This window comes from Protopterus annectens, chromosome 9.part0 (assembly GCF_019279795.1).
Source record: "Protopterus annectens isolate FY-2018-M chromosome 9.part0, PAN1.0, whole genome shotgun sequence".
NCBI lineage: Eukaryota > Metazoa > Chordata > Ceratodontiformes > Protopteridae > Protopterus > Protopterus annectens.
In genome coordinates, this window is record NC_056743.1 from 508,033,941 (window position 1) to 508,050,617 (window position 16,677).

Genomic DNA, 16,677 nt, shown 5'->3' on the forward strand with positions numbered 1-16,677 from the left:
AGGAGACGTACAGACTGAGATTCTTAGTCAAGTTGCACACTGTGCATGGAATTTGCATGGTTAATGGCGACATGCACTGGGTGGTGGCAGTTCACTGACATGTTGCATTGATAGTGCGCTGGGTGCTAGAACATCATGCCATCTGTGCAAATCAGAGTGTGATGGCAAAGAACTGGATGTGCATATTCAAATGAGGCTGGAATGTTCTGCAAAAAACAATGCTGTGTTTTATAGCACTTTTTGGAGGAACACATGTACCATGAAAGACTCTAGAAAAGGTCAGTTCACTCCAAAAATACCTCCACTGTAGACGGTAACAATGCTCAGTATCATGACAGGCTTACTCAGCATTCTCTTTTTATACTTTATGCTGCTAGCCCCTGCCTCGTAGCACAACATGGCGGATTGTGGCAATAAAAGTGTACCTAAAGTGTTCTTTGCATACCTCTCAACCTCTGAGACCAAGAAATCTGGACAAAGCCATAAATGAAAGTAGGACAAAGGTCCAAAAATAGGACAATTTTTAAATATTGCTCGTACAAACTTAGAAAGTTGATAGAATAACAGGTTATACATTAGCATGAATTTTCTGAAGGGTATGAAGTCAGAAACCCAAATGTCTGTCTTTATTTTCTGACTTCAATCTTTAATAAGTTGCCACTAATTTGCCAGAAAAACACAATTTTATTTATTTATTTATTTTATTTTATTTGCATTTGTTTACCGGGAGGTCTACTGGGCCAGGGTAAGGTCATTTTCAGTAGAGGCACAGGGAGAAAAGCTCCAAAAACAAACATGATAAAGCTACAGAATCAGAATAAAGAAATTAAGCAGTGATGGTACACATCACAGAATAGGTAATACAATAAAACAGATAAAATCTAACATCTGTATAACTAGTAGTAAGTATGTGAACCAAACAGGAATACAGTTGATGACATGGGATAATAGTGAATGTGTGAACAATACAGTACTGTAGTTTTGCAGTGGAGAGGGAAAGATGGTGAGCAGCAGATTAAAGATTCTGAAGGTAAGGTATAGCCTTAGAGCTATTGCTATACAGGCATCAAGAATGAATAGAAGGTATGGTAGGTAACTGATATAGTAGATTATGTGTGGCTGGGTGGCATATGTTGGACTTAGTAAGTTGGAAGCACTGAATGTATGTAGGAGGAGTCTGAGCCATTATTGAGATGGAGAGGAAAAGTAGGAGGGCTAGGAATATTGTTTTTTTATAGTCAGTGCTGGTAGATGTACATAGCCTATGGGAGAACAGGTGTTGTTTCAACAAAGTCTTAAAGCATTCTTTGCTAGTAGATCTAATAGAAGAGGGACGGCATTCCATAGTTTTGCTATAGCATATGGGTAACGCATTTGACCTGCGGAAAGGTTAGGTTTTGCTACATTAAGGAGCATCTAACTGACTGATCACAGTGGTCTATTTGGGTGATGCATGGTCAACAGAGAGGACAGGGCAGGAAAACTAGTAGGCCTATAGATTAGCTTATGAGCTGTGGTTAGTTGCAGGTATGTTAGATGCTGGGGAAGTTCTAGCCAGTTTAGACGTTGGTGTGATACACAGTGGTAGGAGTGTTTGGCGCTGGGTACAAATTTTGTGATTTTATTGTAGCATGAATCCAGTTGGGATTTAAGAGAGGACTGTATATTAGTAAGGAGAGGTGCACCATAGGGCCAGGATGGAAGTAGAAAGGAAGAGGCAAGGGATAGTCTTGCTGCATACGTGAGGAAGTGTTTGTGCTTGTACACGATGCCTAGTTTCTGATGTTTTTTTTTGATGTTTGGGTTAATATGCTGGTTGAAAGTTAGACGTTCATCTATGATAACCCCTAAAAGTTTGGTATATGGGGCTACTTTGAGGTAAGTGCTGTTAACTGAATTGATGGTAAATTCATTTTTGGTTAGGGGTGTTGTTTTTTGGAGGGTGAACAACATAAGCTTGGTTTTATTAGCATTCAGGGCTAAATGGTTATTATGCATCCAGGTTTCAGTGGAGATGAAGGCATTTTGGGTGAGTGTAAGTAGTTCTGAAGTAGACTTGGCCATGCAGATGATGGTAGAGTCATCTGCATATTGGATGACATTAGTATGGGGTATGCTGGTATGGAAATCATTAATGAAAATGCTGAAGAGCAGTGGACCTAGTATGGACCCTTGTGGGACTCCAGTATTGATGCTGAGGAAAGGAGAGGGACTGGTGCCATCTGGTTGCTTGTTGTCCATCTGTAAGGTAGTTAGAAAACCAGGCTAGGGTAGGGGGATATATGCCTAAATTGGAGAGTTTGGTCAGAAGAAGCTGGTGTGAAATGGTATTGAATGCCTTGGAAAGGTCAAGAAACAGTGAGAAGACTAGGTATCCTGAGTCTTAAGCATGGATGACTGTGTCCAAGAAAGATATAAGACCAGCTCACACATCCAGTTAACAAACTATAAATAAATATAATTACATTTCATAATTGGACCAGCAAAGAGATAGTTGATCACTTTTGTGTTAAGTGGTACATTATAAGGTTCTTGGAGGACATGTGACATCCACAGGTGGAATCTACAGGAATACATGGCCTGCAAATCCCTGTGAAGATAAAGTTACGAGAAGTACTCACCATCCTTGCTACAGGAACCTTTCAGAGACCAACACAGGATATGCTAGGTATATCACAGGCATTAGACTTGGGAATAATTAATTAGTTCCTCAGTACTGTGTTTCTTCTTATGAATAAGCATATCTGGTTTCCCAGGAGAGCAAAAGAGGGAGCAACAACATATGTGTGGCTTCCATGACATCATACATCTCCCTGAAGTACTGGGTAGAATGCACACTTGTCACATATTTGGCAATAAAGGGCCCCACCTGGCCCATAGTTACAGTGATATATCAAAAGGAAAGGCTGTCATTCCATAAACTGTGACATAGTATGCAATGCCTGAGCATGAGAGCTATCTTAATCCATTAGCTGAAATCCCCATTAAACACACCACCTTTCAACTGTTCCATCTGTCTATCACTAAACTGGCTGACCTAAACTGCCAATGGTCAGCATGCCCAAACACTTTCATCACATCATAAATGCAAACTCTATTTTACAAATAGTTAACTGTCTTACTAGGTGCCCCAATATCCTTGATATAGACCTCACAGATATAGCTATTTCTTGCACATATCCATATGTATCATATGCTTTGTTAAAGCAGACTAGAAATTAGTGACATTTTCCTTTAAAAATTGTGGCAAGTACTTCTGTATTTAGTGACTTTTTAAAAGAAAACCATCTTCAGTTACTTGAGGACCTACATAAATGCCACTGTAATTCACCTCCTTCTTAAAATGTTGGTACCTAAAATGCTATGTTCTGCCATGCCAGTGAAAATTTAGGAAGAGAATACATAACCACTCAAACCAATGACTGGTGCCAAAGCCATGGACTCAAACTCAATGCTAAAAAATTAGTATCGCCCCCTTCGGTAAAAAAGATTTCGCTGCTGCAGACTATCATAAAAATAATAACACCCTAAGAAACAACTCAGTAGTGAGAGACTTGGGAACACAAGTTGACTGTAGCCTAAACTTTGACTACCATGCATCTACTGTGGTAAGAAAGACATTCTATGTTGCACACCTTATTAACAAAGGCATTGCCTCAAGAGAGAAAGAAGTCGTAACACCCCTGTACTTGACCCTCATCAGGCCAATAATTGAATACATTGCTCCCTCTGGAACCTGCAGCAACTTGAGAGATCTCAGAGGTTTCTAACCAAAATTCAGGGTCTGCAGCACATGTCATACACTGACAGACTGAAGTCACTGTCACTGTACTCAGTAGCATACGGACTACTGAGAGGAGACTTGTGCCTGGCCTACAGGGCAATCTCAGATCCAAACCTAATGAAATGCTGCATATCCATAAGTCAAATGGGACAAGGGTCACCTGCTCCACAGAACTTAAACCTGGCCTGCGACATAAATAGGCCCTGCTGGAGAGACATAGTCTCTCAGAGGTTGCCACTCCTCTGGAATAGGATACCAGTTTACATCAAACAAAACCCTCTATGACCCTGTTTAAGTGTTGCCTGGATGACTGGATGGGAAACCATAAATTCTTGCTGGGGATTTCACATTTGATCATCCTAGATATGGGCAGTCATTGCTAACTAAGATCTGGAGTCTAGGCAAGATTCTTTATATTGGGTTTCTCTAGTATTATATTGGGTACATATGGCTAGGCATATAAAGACCTTGAGGTCAATAGTCCAGTAAATGTATGAACATATATACATACATATATATATATATATATATATATATATATATATATATATATATATATATATACACATATATATACACACACACACACAAATATAACAACTCTGAGATCGCCATACCATAGAAAAAAGAGAATATTCTTAGAAATGGTGATTTTAGAATTAATACATATATTCAAACTTTTGACCATTCAGTCTCCACATTACAGGTCTTACTAATGTGAGTCTCAGCCTTCTACCAGTCATCCTCCTCCAATGGATCCCATCGATAACACATCCAGTTAACAAACTAATAACTTATGTCTCTGACTTCTATTCCCACTCAAATACTAAGATTTATTAAAGATTGATAAAGCAGTCATTATCTATATCAAATATAATGAGAAATTTAAAAACAAACCTCTATGGTGGAATATCCGTATAAATAAATTAAACATAAACAGAAAAAAATTGCTTAATGCTTATTAGCAGTCTTATTTTATCGACCTTAACAGCACACTTAAAGTAGTAAAAAATTCAGGAAACCATCAAAGCTAAATATGAAGAACTTAAAATAGCAACTAAAACCAAAAATAACTACAACTCTTCTTTTGATTATGTCAAGAAGTTAAGAACTAACATATAACAATGTTCATAGCTAGTCCCCAGTAATACTGCACACTTGTTACCAGAAGGAAATAGCTAATATCCTAGCTGAGAGATTTACTGCAAATTTTACTGCAAAGCTATTTCACAGATTCCACCATCTTAGCCACCCCCTTTAATTACCATGGAACAAGTTTTCTCAGCCCTCTCAGAAGCTAAGAACACTTTATCCATGGGCCCTGACAATATGTCAGGTTGCCCAATTATCACCGCCAAATATGGCTTATCTGAACCCCCTACCTTAAGATCTTTAATCTGAGCCTCTCCACTGGTTATATTACTGAAGCCTGGAAATGATCATGTTAATGACATTACACAAGGCTGGCCCAAATATTGATCCTGATAACTATGGTCTATTAGTTTCACTAGCCTCATATATAAAGATATTGAGCAATGTTTTTTGGTTCCCTCAGATCACATGATATTGACCCAGCCCCAGTGCTGCACATCCATGCCTGGTATACCAGTCACCCCCCCAGACTAAGCTGGTATTTGCTGGGGCCAGTTGTGGATCCTAAGGGTATCTTGGGGACTTGGCTTCCTGTGCTTCCATGGGGGGGTTAATATGCTCTATCCATATTTCTCTTTTCCCAAGTCCTTACACACATTGACAATGTCTGAGGGCAACTTCTCTCTTTGGACTATGTGTTCCCTTAGGAGGTGTCATCCATGAGCACCCGCCTTCCCTCCTAGGATGGGCATGCCCATCACTCCCTGCCGCTCCTTCAGTTGACCAAGCCGATAATCAAACCTGGGCCTGCTGGGCTGCTGTCAGGACTTTATCCCTCTTCATTAGAGTGGTGGGCAATCATGCACTTTATCTCAGACCTCATTAATCTGGACTTTGAAAATCTCTTAACCTTGAACCCTCATCAATTCACTTTACCAAAGGAAAGTCCTGCTTCTCTAACCTCATTATTTTTTTTGAAAAGGTAAAGGAAGCAGTGGATAGCAGTTGTGCAGTGCACACAGCGTCTGTAGACCTGGCCAACATTTTTGACACAATTCCCCATGCAGGCATTACTGACAGACTTGTAAATCTGAATATAAATCCTTATGTTTTGTTGTGGGAAGCTAAATGGTTGTCTGACGGAACCCATGTTGTTATGAAGTTGCAAGTGCTATTTATGAAAACAAAAATGTTACCAGTGCTGTACCACAGGGCTCATTGTTGGGCCCCCACCTATTTGGCACCTGTTTCTTAGACTTTCAGACCAACAATTCTGGCAGATGACTGTAAATTGTGTGTTTATTTGATGTTCCACTGACTCTCAGTTGCTCCAACATAAATTAGACTATGTTACCACTTGGTGCAAGAACAAAGGTCTCAAATTAACTATGAAAAAATGTAGCATGGTTCATTTCGGTAAACAAAATTTTTCAGATGCCATATAAAAGATGCATCCCACCAATCAGATACTGCCGTAAGGTATCTAGGTGCTCTTTTTGATAAATCCTTATCATTGATCATTATGTCTCCACAGCAGTTCAGAAAACCTTCTAACTGGCTCATCTAATTTCCAAAGGCATCTCTACTAGATCCAAAGAAGTCTTAAATCTGCTTGACTCGTAGGTCATTAGACCCATTATTGAACATAATGCACATTTTGGCATGTATTTGTCTAAGCACAGCACTCAGCTTGAGAAACCTCAGAAATTCATAACAAAAAAAGATTAGTGGCCTCAAAATCTTAGGTATAAGGACAGACTGGCAGCCATCTCTCTGTTCTCAGTCCCTCACAGACTCCTTTGTTGAGATCTGTGTCTAGCCTATAAAGCCATGAATGATTCAGCTCTCTTTGACCTCCTATTCCTTCACAGGAGAAAATGGTACTTCAAATATCCAGCTAAAGGAAGTTAACCTTCATGAATAGATAAATAAGACATGCTGGCATGTCAGATTTAGATCCCAGTATATTATACCTGTGGAATAAACTTCCAGTATATGTCAAGAACCTTCAAGTTAAACATAGAAAATGGATGGGCAGCCACGGATTCTTCCCTGGTATATCCTGTCTTGCCCTTCTTGATGTTGGAAGGAATCCCCAGGGTACGACTGCACTGGGATAAGGTCCACACCCCAGGGATTTTTGGCTAGGCCTATAATGGTCTGCAGACTGATTGCCTAATACTTAATAATGAACTTATGATCCTATGAACACCACCCAAGCAGTTCCCATGATTCATGTGTGACACATATATCAGCTATAATGCCTCTTCCAGTAAGATGTCTTTCAACAGTGACATCTATTTCATAAGAGCAGGCACTGTGCATAGAATACATGTGCAGAACTACATACAATATCTGTTGTGTGTTACGGGTTATGGTGGTTATACCCCTTGATATTTCAGGACATGACATTGCGAGTCATGACATTTCAGTAGGGAGTCCCCAGGGTATGACTGCACTTGGATAAGGTCTACACCCCGCAGGCACAAATGCTACAGTGGCATCATCTGTGGAACACAGTGAGGTGGAGCAGGAGGAAGCATGTGCCAGACAGCACCACCCCCACAGATGCCGACATGTATAATGCAAAGTAGCACAGGTAAAGCTGCGGCATCTAGTCCAGATGTATGGACAGTGCAGTGTTGCACAGAATAAAGATGATGCATGGAGCACCAATCAAATGCTGTGCTGGGCAGTACATGTCTGGGTCACATTGCCTTGCCTCAGACATCTCTACACACACTACATAGAATTAATGGTGTAATGTCTCATAGTCATCATTATGATCACAGGTGGCAAGGAACAAAATGACACATGGCTGTTAGCACAAAATGGAAGGATGGAGTTCTCATGTTGTGGAAATGCCCTCTGTCACTGATTACATCCTCTAGTGACAGGGATGGAGAGCTGCTAAATAACTGCAACCTTCTGTCACTCTGTTGGTATTGACTCAGCCCCTCCATTTACAGAGAAGGGTTGCTAAAGTGAGATGTATCTCTCAACCTGCAGATATCTAAAATAGGTACAAGGGCTGCTGATAAAGTAGGTACATCCAGCCAAAACATCTGTGCACACAATTAGCATTTAATTTGCATATCTATATATATATATATATATATATATATATATATAGAGAGAGAGAGAGAGAGAGACCCCCTATTTCCACCCGCCCCCAGTACATTTATTCTTAGCCTTAACCTCACCCCTAATTGGCAGCAATTAGGTTACACCACTTCTCACCCCCTGCCCCTACATTCAACACAATCATGCAACTACCTAATATAATAACAATCCTAACCTGCGTAGTTCTTGCTCACATTACATCCTACCAAGGCTCCACAGTCACATGCCCCAACAACTTCCACTGTACTCTCTCAACACCCTCCATCAAACATTTACACTATAACTACACAACCCCTGCCACCAGAACTATCCTCCCCAATACACACACTCCATTACCAAACACCTAACACACTCAAAAATTAAATATCCCTAATATACCATAAGCAATTTACTATGTATATAAAACATATCCTAAACACCCTCTATAAACTAGCCCTCGCTGGAGACATCCATCCAAACTCTGGTCCTCCCAAATCCAACCCAACCACAAACCCTACTCCAAGCAACCCCCCCCACAACTCAACTCCTAGCCAACAAGAAAACACAGACCTACTTATAATGTCCCTAAATATCAGAAGCATATGTAATAAAATCCAAGAACTACATGCCAGCATAAGCATATATTCCCCAGATATTCTCTAACTGAAACCTGGCTCAAACTTCACATTAAAAGTGAGGAAATACTTCCACCTGAATACAACATCCTTTGCATAGACAGATTGTCCAAAAAAGGAGGTGGTGTAGCATTGATATTTAAACACCACCTCAATATTCAACTTCTGAACTCATCTGCCCCTCAGCACAACAATGAAGAAATACTTTATGCCAATCTCAAACTAAACCCAAACAAAACAATCAATATCATAGGATGCTATTTCCCACCAGGGCAAAATATCACACCCCTAGAAAATCTCCTGAGCTGGGCTAATCTATCTCTACCCCAGGAAACCATCATTCTCGGTGACTTTAAAATCATCTGGCTATCCTGTAATAACAGTCTCCTAACCATTCACCTTAATCTCCTTGGGTCGACTCAACTCATTCAATCCCCTACCTGAATCAACAAAAACCCTAGCAATCATACCTTACTTGAATGGATCCTAGTGAACAAAGCCCCTCACTCTTACCTAGCAGGCTGCTTAACTGACAGTCTTAGTGACCACTCCCCCATGTTCCTAATTCGGCACCACACAGTCTGAAGCCCATTATCCACAAGCAAATACGGAACAAGTGCAACTTCAACCCCAACTCCTTTATCTCCTCCCTGCAAACAAATAACTGGTCACCACTAAAATACCTCAACCTAGATGAGGCTGTCCACTTCTTCCTCTCCATCCTAAACCCCCCAAGCTCCTGTAAGAAATGCCAAAGTCAGATCCAGGTATGCCCCATGGTTACAAAAGACCACCAGAACCCTAATGAAATCCAGAGAAGTCCTGGGAGCACTGGCGACTAACAAACAATTACTCAGATAGGGAATCATTTCTTGAACTGCGCAATAAAGCCAAAAAGCATATAAAATTAGACAAATCCCTCTACTATAAATCCACCCTAAACTCTACCAACCACAACCCTAAGCAATTCTGGTCCACTATTAACAATATCCTCCACCCAGGGAAGGTTGATACCCCCCAGCCATCCATTCCCCCCTCCTCCAGCAGTATTGCTGAATCCTTCAACAAACACTTCACTGAAACTATAACATCTCTAAACAAACAACACTTCCCTACAACAGCCCCCAACTCCTAACCCTAAACCCCCACTCCTCTTTTCTTCTTCACCTCAGTACCTACCTCCAACATAAAAAGACTATTGTTAAAACTTAAACCCACCAAAATCGCAGCTGACAACCTCACCTCTGAATACTTGAAAACTGCAGCTGATACACTAGCCTACCCAATTTCAATTCTAATCAACCATTCCATAACAGAAGGCTGTGTTCCCTCGATATGGAAAATATCCCAAATCATTCCCCTCCACAAAGGCACCCCCTCCACCGACCTCTCCAATTACCGCCCCATTGCTATCCTCTCCCCTCTCCAAGATACTTGAAAAATGTATCAACACCCAGGTCTCCAACTACCTCCTAGCTAATAATCTCCTCTCCAAAACCCAACATGGTTTCAGGCCATATCACAGGACTACCTCCGCTCTGCTCTCCTTCACCAACACTATACTTCATCACAAAAACAATGGCCTCTTCTCTGCTGCCGTATTTCTAGATCTCTCAAAGGCCTTTGATATGGTATCTCATGAGCTACTACTCTCTACTCTCCCCAACCTCTCCTTCTCACAATCAGCCTGCAACTGGTTCCACAGCTATCTACACGGATGCCAGCAATCAGTAATCTGGCACAATAACACATCACCTTGCCTCCCAGTTACTCTCGGAGTTCCCCAAGGGTCTATCCTTGGCCCTCTGCTATTCTCACTTTTCATTAACAACCTACATACTGCCACCACACAAGCATCTCTTACACAGTACACAGATGACTCTACTCTCATCTGCTCTGCCCCCACTCTACCAGAACTACAACAAATCTCACAGGAATCATTCTCTTCTGTAGATAGCTGGCTATCCAATGCTCAGCTCCTACTCAACCCAAATAAGATAAAACTTCTCCAATTCCAACCTTCCAAAGCCACCCAAAACACCCCCACGTCAACATTCTTGCCAAAAACAATACCATCATCTCTCCATCAGAACACACAAAATGTTTTGGTGTGGAAATAAACAGCAAACTTAGATTTGACACTCACATATCTCTCACAATAAAAAAAGTTCACAAGAAACTTGGTGCATTATAATGAAGCCGCCAATTCCTAACTAAGGCAGCTAGAATCTCCATAGCCAATTCTCAGCTAATCTCCACCCTACTCTATGCATCTCCGATACTTACCAAACTTAGACAGACAGACCTACACAAGCTGGATGCTTGTTACAACAAAATTGCTAAATTTGCCACTGGAACCTCCTACCACAGCCATCATTGTATCTCCCTTAAAGAACTAAACTGGCTAGAACTCCCACAACTCCTTCACTTTAATCAACTCACCCTCACTCAAACTTATTAACCACCCCCTTAACATCCTTTCCCTTCAAACCCTTCTCCAACCCTATCACCCCACTAGACACATAAGATCAAGCAACAAAAATCAACTCACTGTTATCAAACCCAAAAACTCAGCAGGAGAAGCCATATTTACATGTACCATATCTAAACTTTGGAACAATCTTTCACCCTCTATAACTACTCTACCTTCCAGCAGCCTTTTAAGACTGCACTCAAATTCCACTTAAATTTGCACTGGCTTTGTCCTTGTTCTAATCCAGACTAACACCCCCAACTTACCCCCCCCCCCACCTAGACTCTTAACCCAACTATACTACCGCCACTACTAACCACAGTCAGAAATAGCTAGTTGTCTTTACATACTTTAACATCTTGTCTGACAACTTTGTTACTAATATTATAAATGACAAGAAACTATCTTAACTTGCAACATTTATTGTATATACTGTTGATAATCAATATCTTTTTATTGTATTAAAGCCAACAACTGGTAATGTTGTTTTCTATTGCTGCAACTTTGTATCTTTATCATGTACATGATGTGGAGCTTTTCTCCCTGGGCATCCTCTGAGAAAGGACCTGCGTCCAGTCGGAATTTCTCGGTAAACAAATGTAAATAAATACATAAATAATACATATCAAATAGGTCGAACTCCTCCCACTTCTGATAGGACTATGGGACAAAAAGTGATAGTGAAAAAAAAAAGATTGCAAAAGTATATTATCATGTCATGTCTTTATTGTGAGATGGCAGTATTGCAGAAAAATCTTCATTCCTTCTATGGTTCTCTGTGACTTTCTTACACTGATATTATAATTACTTGGAAAGACATGTTCCTGAAAAGTACAGTTTTGTACCTACCATAAATGTAGATGTTCGAGGATCCACATTGCTGCAGTCCTAACTATTGGGTAGTCCGCTGTCCAGTCGGCCCGAATACCAGAGTATATGGCGTGGGGGTCAGGGCGCATTACTGGCGACGCCAGGTACCCATGGTACTGAATGCGCCATCCTCCGGCCATATCCTCAGTTTTTTTGCCCAGATGTCAGAAGAGACAAGGCCTAATATACCTGCACCAAAATATATGCAATATATACAAAAATATATACAAAATATATACAAAAATATCAGCATATAACATCACCACATATAAACAGAGGGAGGGAGGGGGACATGGAGGGAGAAAGGAGGTGCTAACATCTTCATCTATCTACAACATTCATTTATAGTACTTCTTCCTAAACCCACATTGCATTCATTCCTATTGGGAAAGTAGAATCCCAAAGCAGAGGTAAAAGAAAAAGGAAAGCAGAGAAGTATTAAGAAACAGCAAATTTGCAAATAGCTGTGCTGACAAAAGCAAAGCCAAGAGAAGAGAGAAAAGAGAGAATGCTTAGAGAGAAAAGAAAGTATCCTGAAAAGCTAGTAGAAAGTAAAAAATCTTAGTTGCCCCCAAAATATCCTTAGTTGCCACCCCTTGGAAATGCTGTTGCCAAGGCGGCATCCCCTGGCCAGGGAATGAGGCCTAATCCCAATAACAATCTCAATCAATGCAATGGATCAGCTAATGAAATATGCAATGCAAACACCAATAAGAAATTTTGACACAGGCTTGCCCCTAACAACTCTGCAACAAAAAAAAAAAAGACAAACAACTGCTGAGATAACCTAAAATCCTTGTAGTTTCTTTAGTGTGCAGTTGCAATCCCTTTATCTTTTCCCCTACATCAAGTATCTTTATCTTTAAATTTTATTTAAGGGGTCAAAAAAACAGTAGGGTAAATGAATAGTTTTAAACCACCTTAGGCATAAAGGAAATCTTAAAAGGGAAACTGATACTTAGGCCTGCAAAAATCAAAATCCCATGGAAAATGCCATTTGCTCTACTGCCATAAGTCAACAAGTAACAAGACAACAGAAAGCAGTCTTCCCAGACAAGCAAAGGCTAAGCAGAGTAGCCAACGCAAATTCAAAAGGTTCAAGAGTAGTAGGTTCCAAAAGTAAGAGCAGTATCTTTTTCTAAGATCAAGCTAAGCGGGGGGGCAGGAGTAGGAGCTCTCTCTTGGGTTGGTCATATTCAAACTGCCTCTGAGAAACTGAAATGAACATGATGCAAAAAACAATGGGGGTCAACTCAGTAAGAGATGTGAAATAACTCAGTAAAATCTTACTCAGTGAGATCAGGACAAACAAAAGAAATTATAAAAGTAAAATATAAAACTCAAACCTACTTTCCAATCTCACTTTCTTTGCTGTTTCTTCTAGTAATCTACTATCACTCTTCTCCTTCCATTTTCTAGCTGACACTTCTCTCCATGTACTAGGAAAAGAGCCATAATCACATTTAAAACTTGTTTGAGGAAGGATTGATCTGCTGTGAGATGAAGAGAGTGAAGCTTGACATTGAGCAGATGACCGGAGAAGCTTGACAGGCGAGCAGAGAGGAAGGTATGGGTGGAAGATAACCTTACTGGGGGGAATCTTACCACCAGAGGCTCCTTCTCCTTGGTAATAAGTACCCCGGAAAGCAGAGTGGCAATCTGGGAGGAGGCACACAAAGAGAAGATGGCTCAGAGGTGGGGAAGGTTTACAGAAGATTTTGAAGAAAAAGAGCAAGAGAAGAAAGTTTTTCCACTGTGTGAGATTTGACAAATGTGCAAAAATCCATGTGCTGGTGCTGGTGTGGAGAAGTGAATTGATCTATGTCTGGAGTTCCCTGTGAAGTGGTACACTGATTGAAGAAGAAGATCTCCATCTGGAGTTCTGGAGTTCCTGATCATTTGTGAAATACAGTTTGTCTGCTAAGTTCCAGTTTCCACGGCAGGATGCTGCTGCTTTCTGCTAAGGACTTCTGTGTTCCTCTTTGGTAAATCATTGCTTGCCTGCATTGCCTGGTTGTGAATGTTGTTGCTTTGTCTGTTATGTAACCACTGTGCCCTGCTGCATAGAATATGTTAAAGCCCTCAAAAACATGTTTGTGATGCATGACAGTTGTGTTGTCTGTTAGAATCAACACCTGTTCTGATCCTCAATAAATTTTGATGAAGCCACTAGCTTCTCTATATTTGCTTCAATTGTATTCATATTGAGATGTCATTGTAGTAGTCCCTTGCAATGTTGTTGGCATCCTAAATTTCATTCAGATGAGCCTTTGAAGGCAAGTGTCCGAGAGCATTGTCCAAAAATTGACTACGGCCACTGGGTCAATATTGAATTCAAGGCAGTGGAGTCATGAAGCTGAGTGACATTCTGAGCCCATTGCCTCATTATTTTTGAAATTTAATGCAAGTCAAATCATAGCATCCATACATTGTTGGCATACTGAATACCATGACATTATGTAGCTTGGTGCTTGAAGGAAGCACCAGAATAGATGGTGGATAGAAGCAATTAGAGAATTTTGAAGTAAGTGTCCCTTGCAAGGGTTTGTTTGTCCGGGGATAAAAGATGGCAGTGAAGTGTATTTCAGTCTCACACTAGAGAGGATATTTTATTCCGCTTCACAGAATACTCCTTTATATCTTGAACAACAACATGCATATCGGAGGGGCACTAGACTATATTCCTTTTTTTAGAATAATTCTGTGGGCATCTTCAGTTAGAACAAGATTCCAGAACAGATTAGTATGAAGAAAAACTGTTTTGAGAGAGAAGGTAGAATATTAATTTCCAGAGTCTAAGCGATAATACTGGTGCAGTTACTGATAATAAGGGTAAGCTGGAAACTTCCCACCGAGAATTGCCAGCTCTTGGTAGCAGATATAAAAGGCAACTTAGATTGTGTCTAACAAGAGAATGATCCAACAATAATCAGATAGAATAATCCTGCAATAGCGTCTTTAAAGGCAGGTGAAGGTGTGCTTCCTTGAGATCTAAAGATACCATCCAGTGATCCTCCTTCCACCAGGTAAAAGCTGTTGTAACGTCACAATATCTTGAACTTGGGAATGTCCAGATAAGTGTTGAGGGATAAATCTTTCCAAAATTGGTCTCCACTGGCTCCCCCCTTTTGGAGGCCTCAGAAGGCTTGAATAAAATCCTAGACCCCTTTTCTGCTAACCAATCTGCTGCCTTAGAAAAATAAATTGTAACAGAGAAATAAAGAGACAGTCTTCCTTTCTTTGTTTGTGGCTTAGCAATCTCTGCTGGCAGCTGAAGGGGCAATTTGGGGGCAAAAAACCTGTAAACTGAGTGAATGATATCCAACACCCACATCTGAACTGAAAAGTAGGTCCACAAAGGACTTGACTGAAAAGAGAGGACACCTACCCTCACCAGAAGTCTGGAGATCATAAACAGGGCAGGCCTGCCTACATTACACCTGTTTACCTAAAGGACTGACTCTGCTGCACTACCCAAACTTTCATAATGAGCATCAACTCATAGCCTTCCAAAGCACTTTGCTCCTCTGCTTCCACAGGCAAACTAAACAACACATTAGACTAGACTTCATAATCCACTTATGTGCATCCAACATAGTAGTCTAAATTCTACTAAGACAAAACATCACATTACCAAAAGAATTTAACTTTTTATTCCTACCCTTTTTTCCCCAGGCTTTTTCTAAAAACTGCACACTGCAAGCAAATGCATAACCAAACAACACAAACAGCATCAGCCAATCCAGCAAGTCTTGTCACAACATGCTCAACCAAATTCCCTCAGATTTCAGACCACTCATTCAGAACAGAACTAGTGGCAGCCACCCCTCAGGAGGCCAAAGCAGCATCCTCAACTTTCAAGTAATGAAAGCTTACTTGTTTGGAGATTCATGAAGCAAATCCAGCAACTTAACAAACTCTTTAACACTCACCAAAACATCTTAACACCCTTGAGATTTCTTTAGCCAGTAGCATGTAATTACAGAATTCTATTTTTATTTACCTGAGCTTCAAACTACAGATTCTTACCCCAAAAAACAGGTCCCTCAAGAAATGATCTCAGGTCAGGTGAGAATTTTCTTTTCTCAGGAGGCATTAACACCAAAGGAGGAGGGGAGAAACAGTTCAGGGGGGGGGTCTCACACTCTTAAAAGATCTTTTTCTAGCTTCAAGCAATCTATAACATTTTTTATCAGGCTTCCAACTACCTTCCAGGTAAAAGAGAAATGGGGCAGGGAGGCAAAGAAAAAGGGAGGGTTTCACCATCCATAACACAGGAATTTACATTTAACAGGGAAGGTGGGTAATCTTCAAATCTGAGCTGAGCAAAATCTCCCACCAAGTCAGCAACTCAAGGGGAAGGAGTACTCCTTTCAGAAGAATCAAGTCTCTAGAACCTCTAATCTGAGTTCAAGAAAAATCAGAAAGAATCATCCCAGGAGGGCTCAGATCCTGGAGGCTCAGAGATCAAAATCATCTAGAAGCAAATCATCCCTCAAAACTTCATTCAAAACTAGAACACTCAGAGAGGCCCCAAAGAAGCCAAACTCAGAAAACCAGTTACTCTAATCATAGTAAGAGCTGGAAAAGTATTACTCAATAAGATCAGTTAACTAGAGAACCTGAGCTGCATCTTACCCCCTACTGAAGCCTGGGACTTGGCTGGAAGTGACTGAGAAGCTAAAACAACAAAAGGAGAGCAAACCTGCACTGTAACAGCT

General features: G+C 40.7%; 1 protein-coding gene across 1 annotated transcript in view; it reads right to left on the reverse strand.

Moving 5' to 3' along the window:
- Positions 1 to 16,677, reverse strand: part of LOC122811307 (aldo-keto reductase family 1 member B1-like) — a 356,222-nt gene that overhangs the window by 41,732 nt on the left and 297,813 nt on the right. The gene's annotated exons all lie outside the window — the stretch shown is intronic.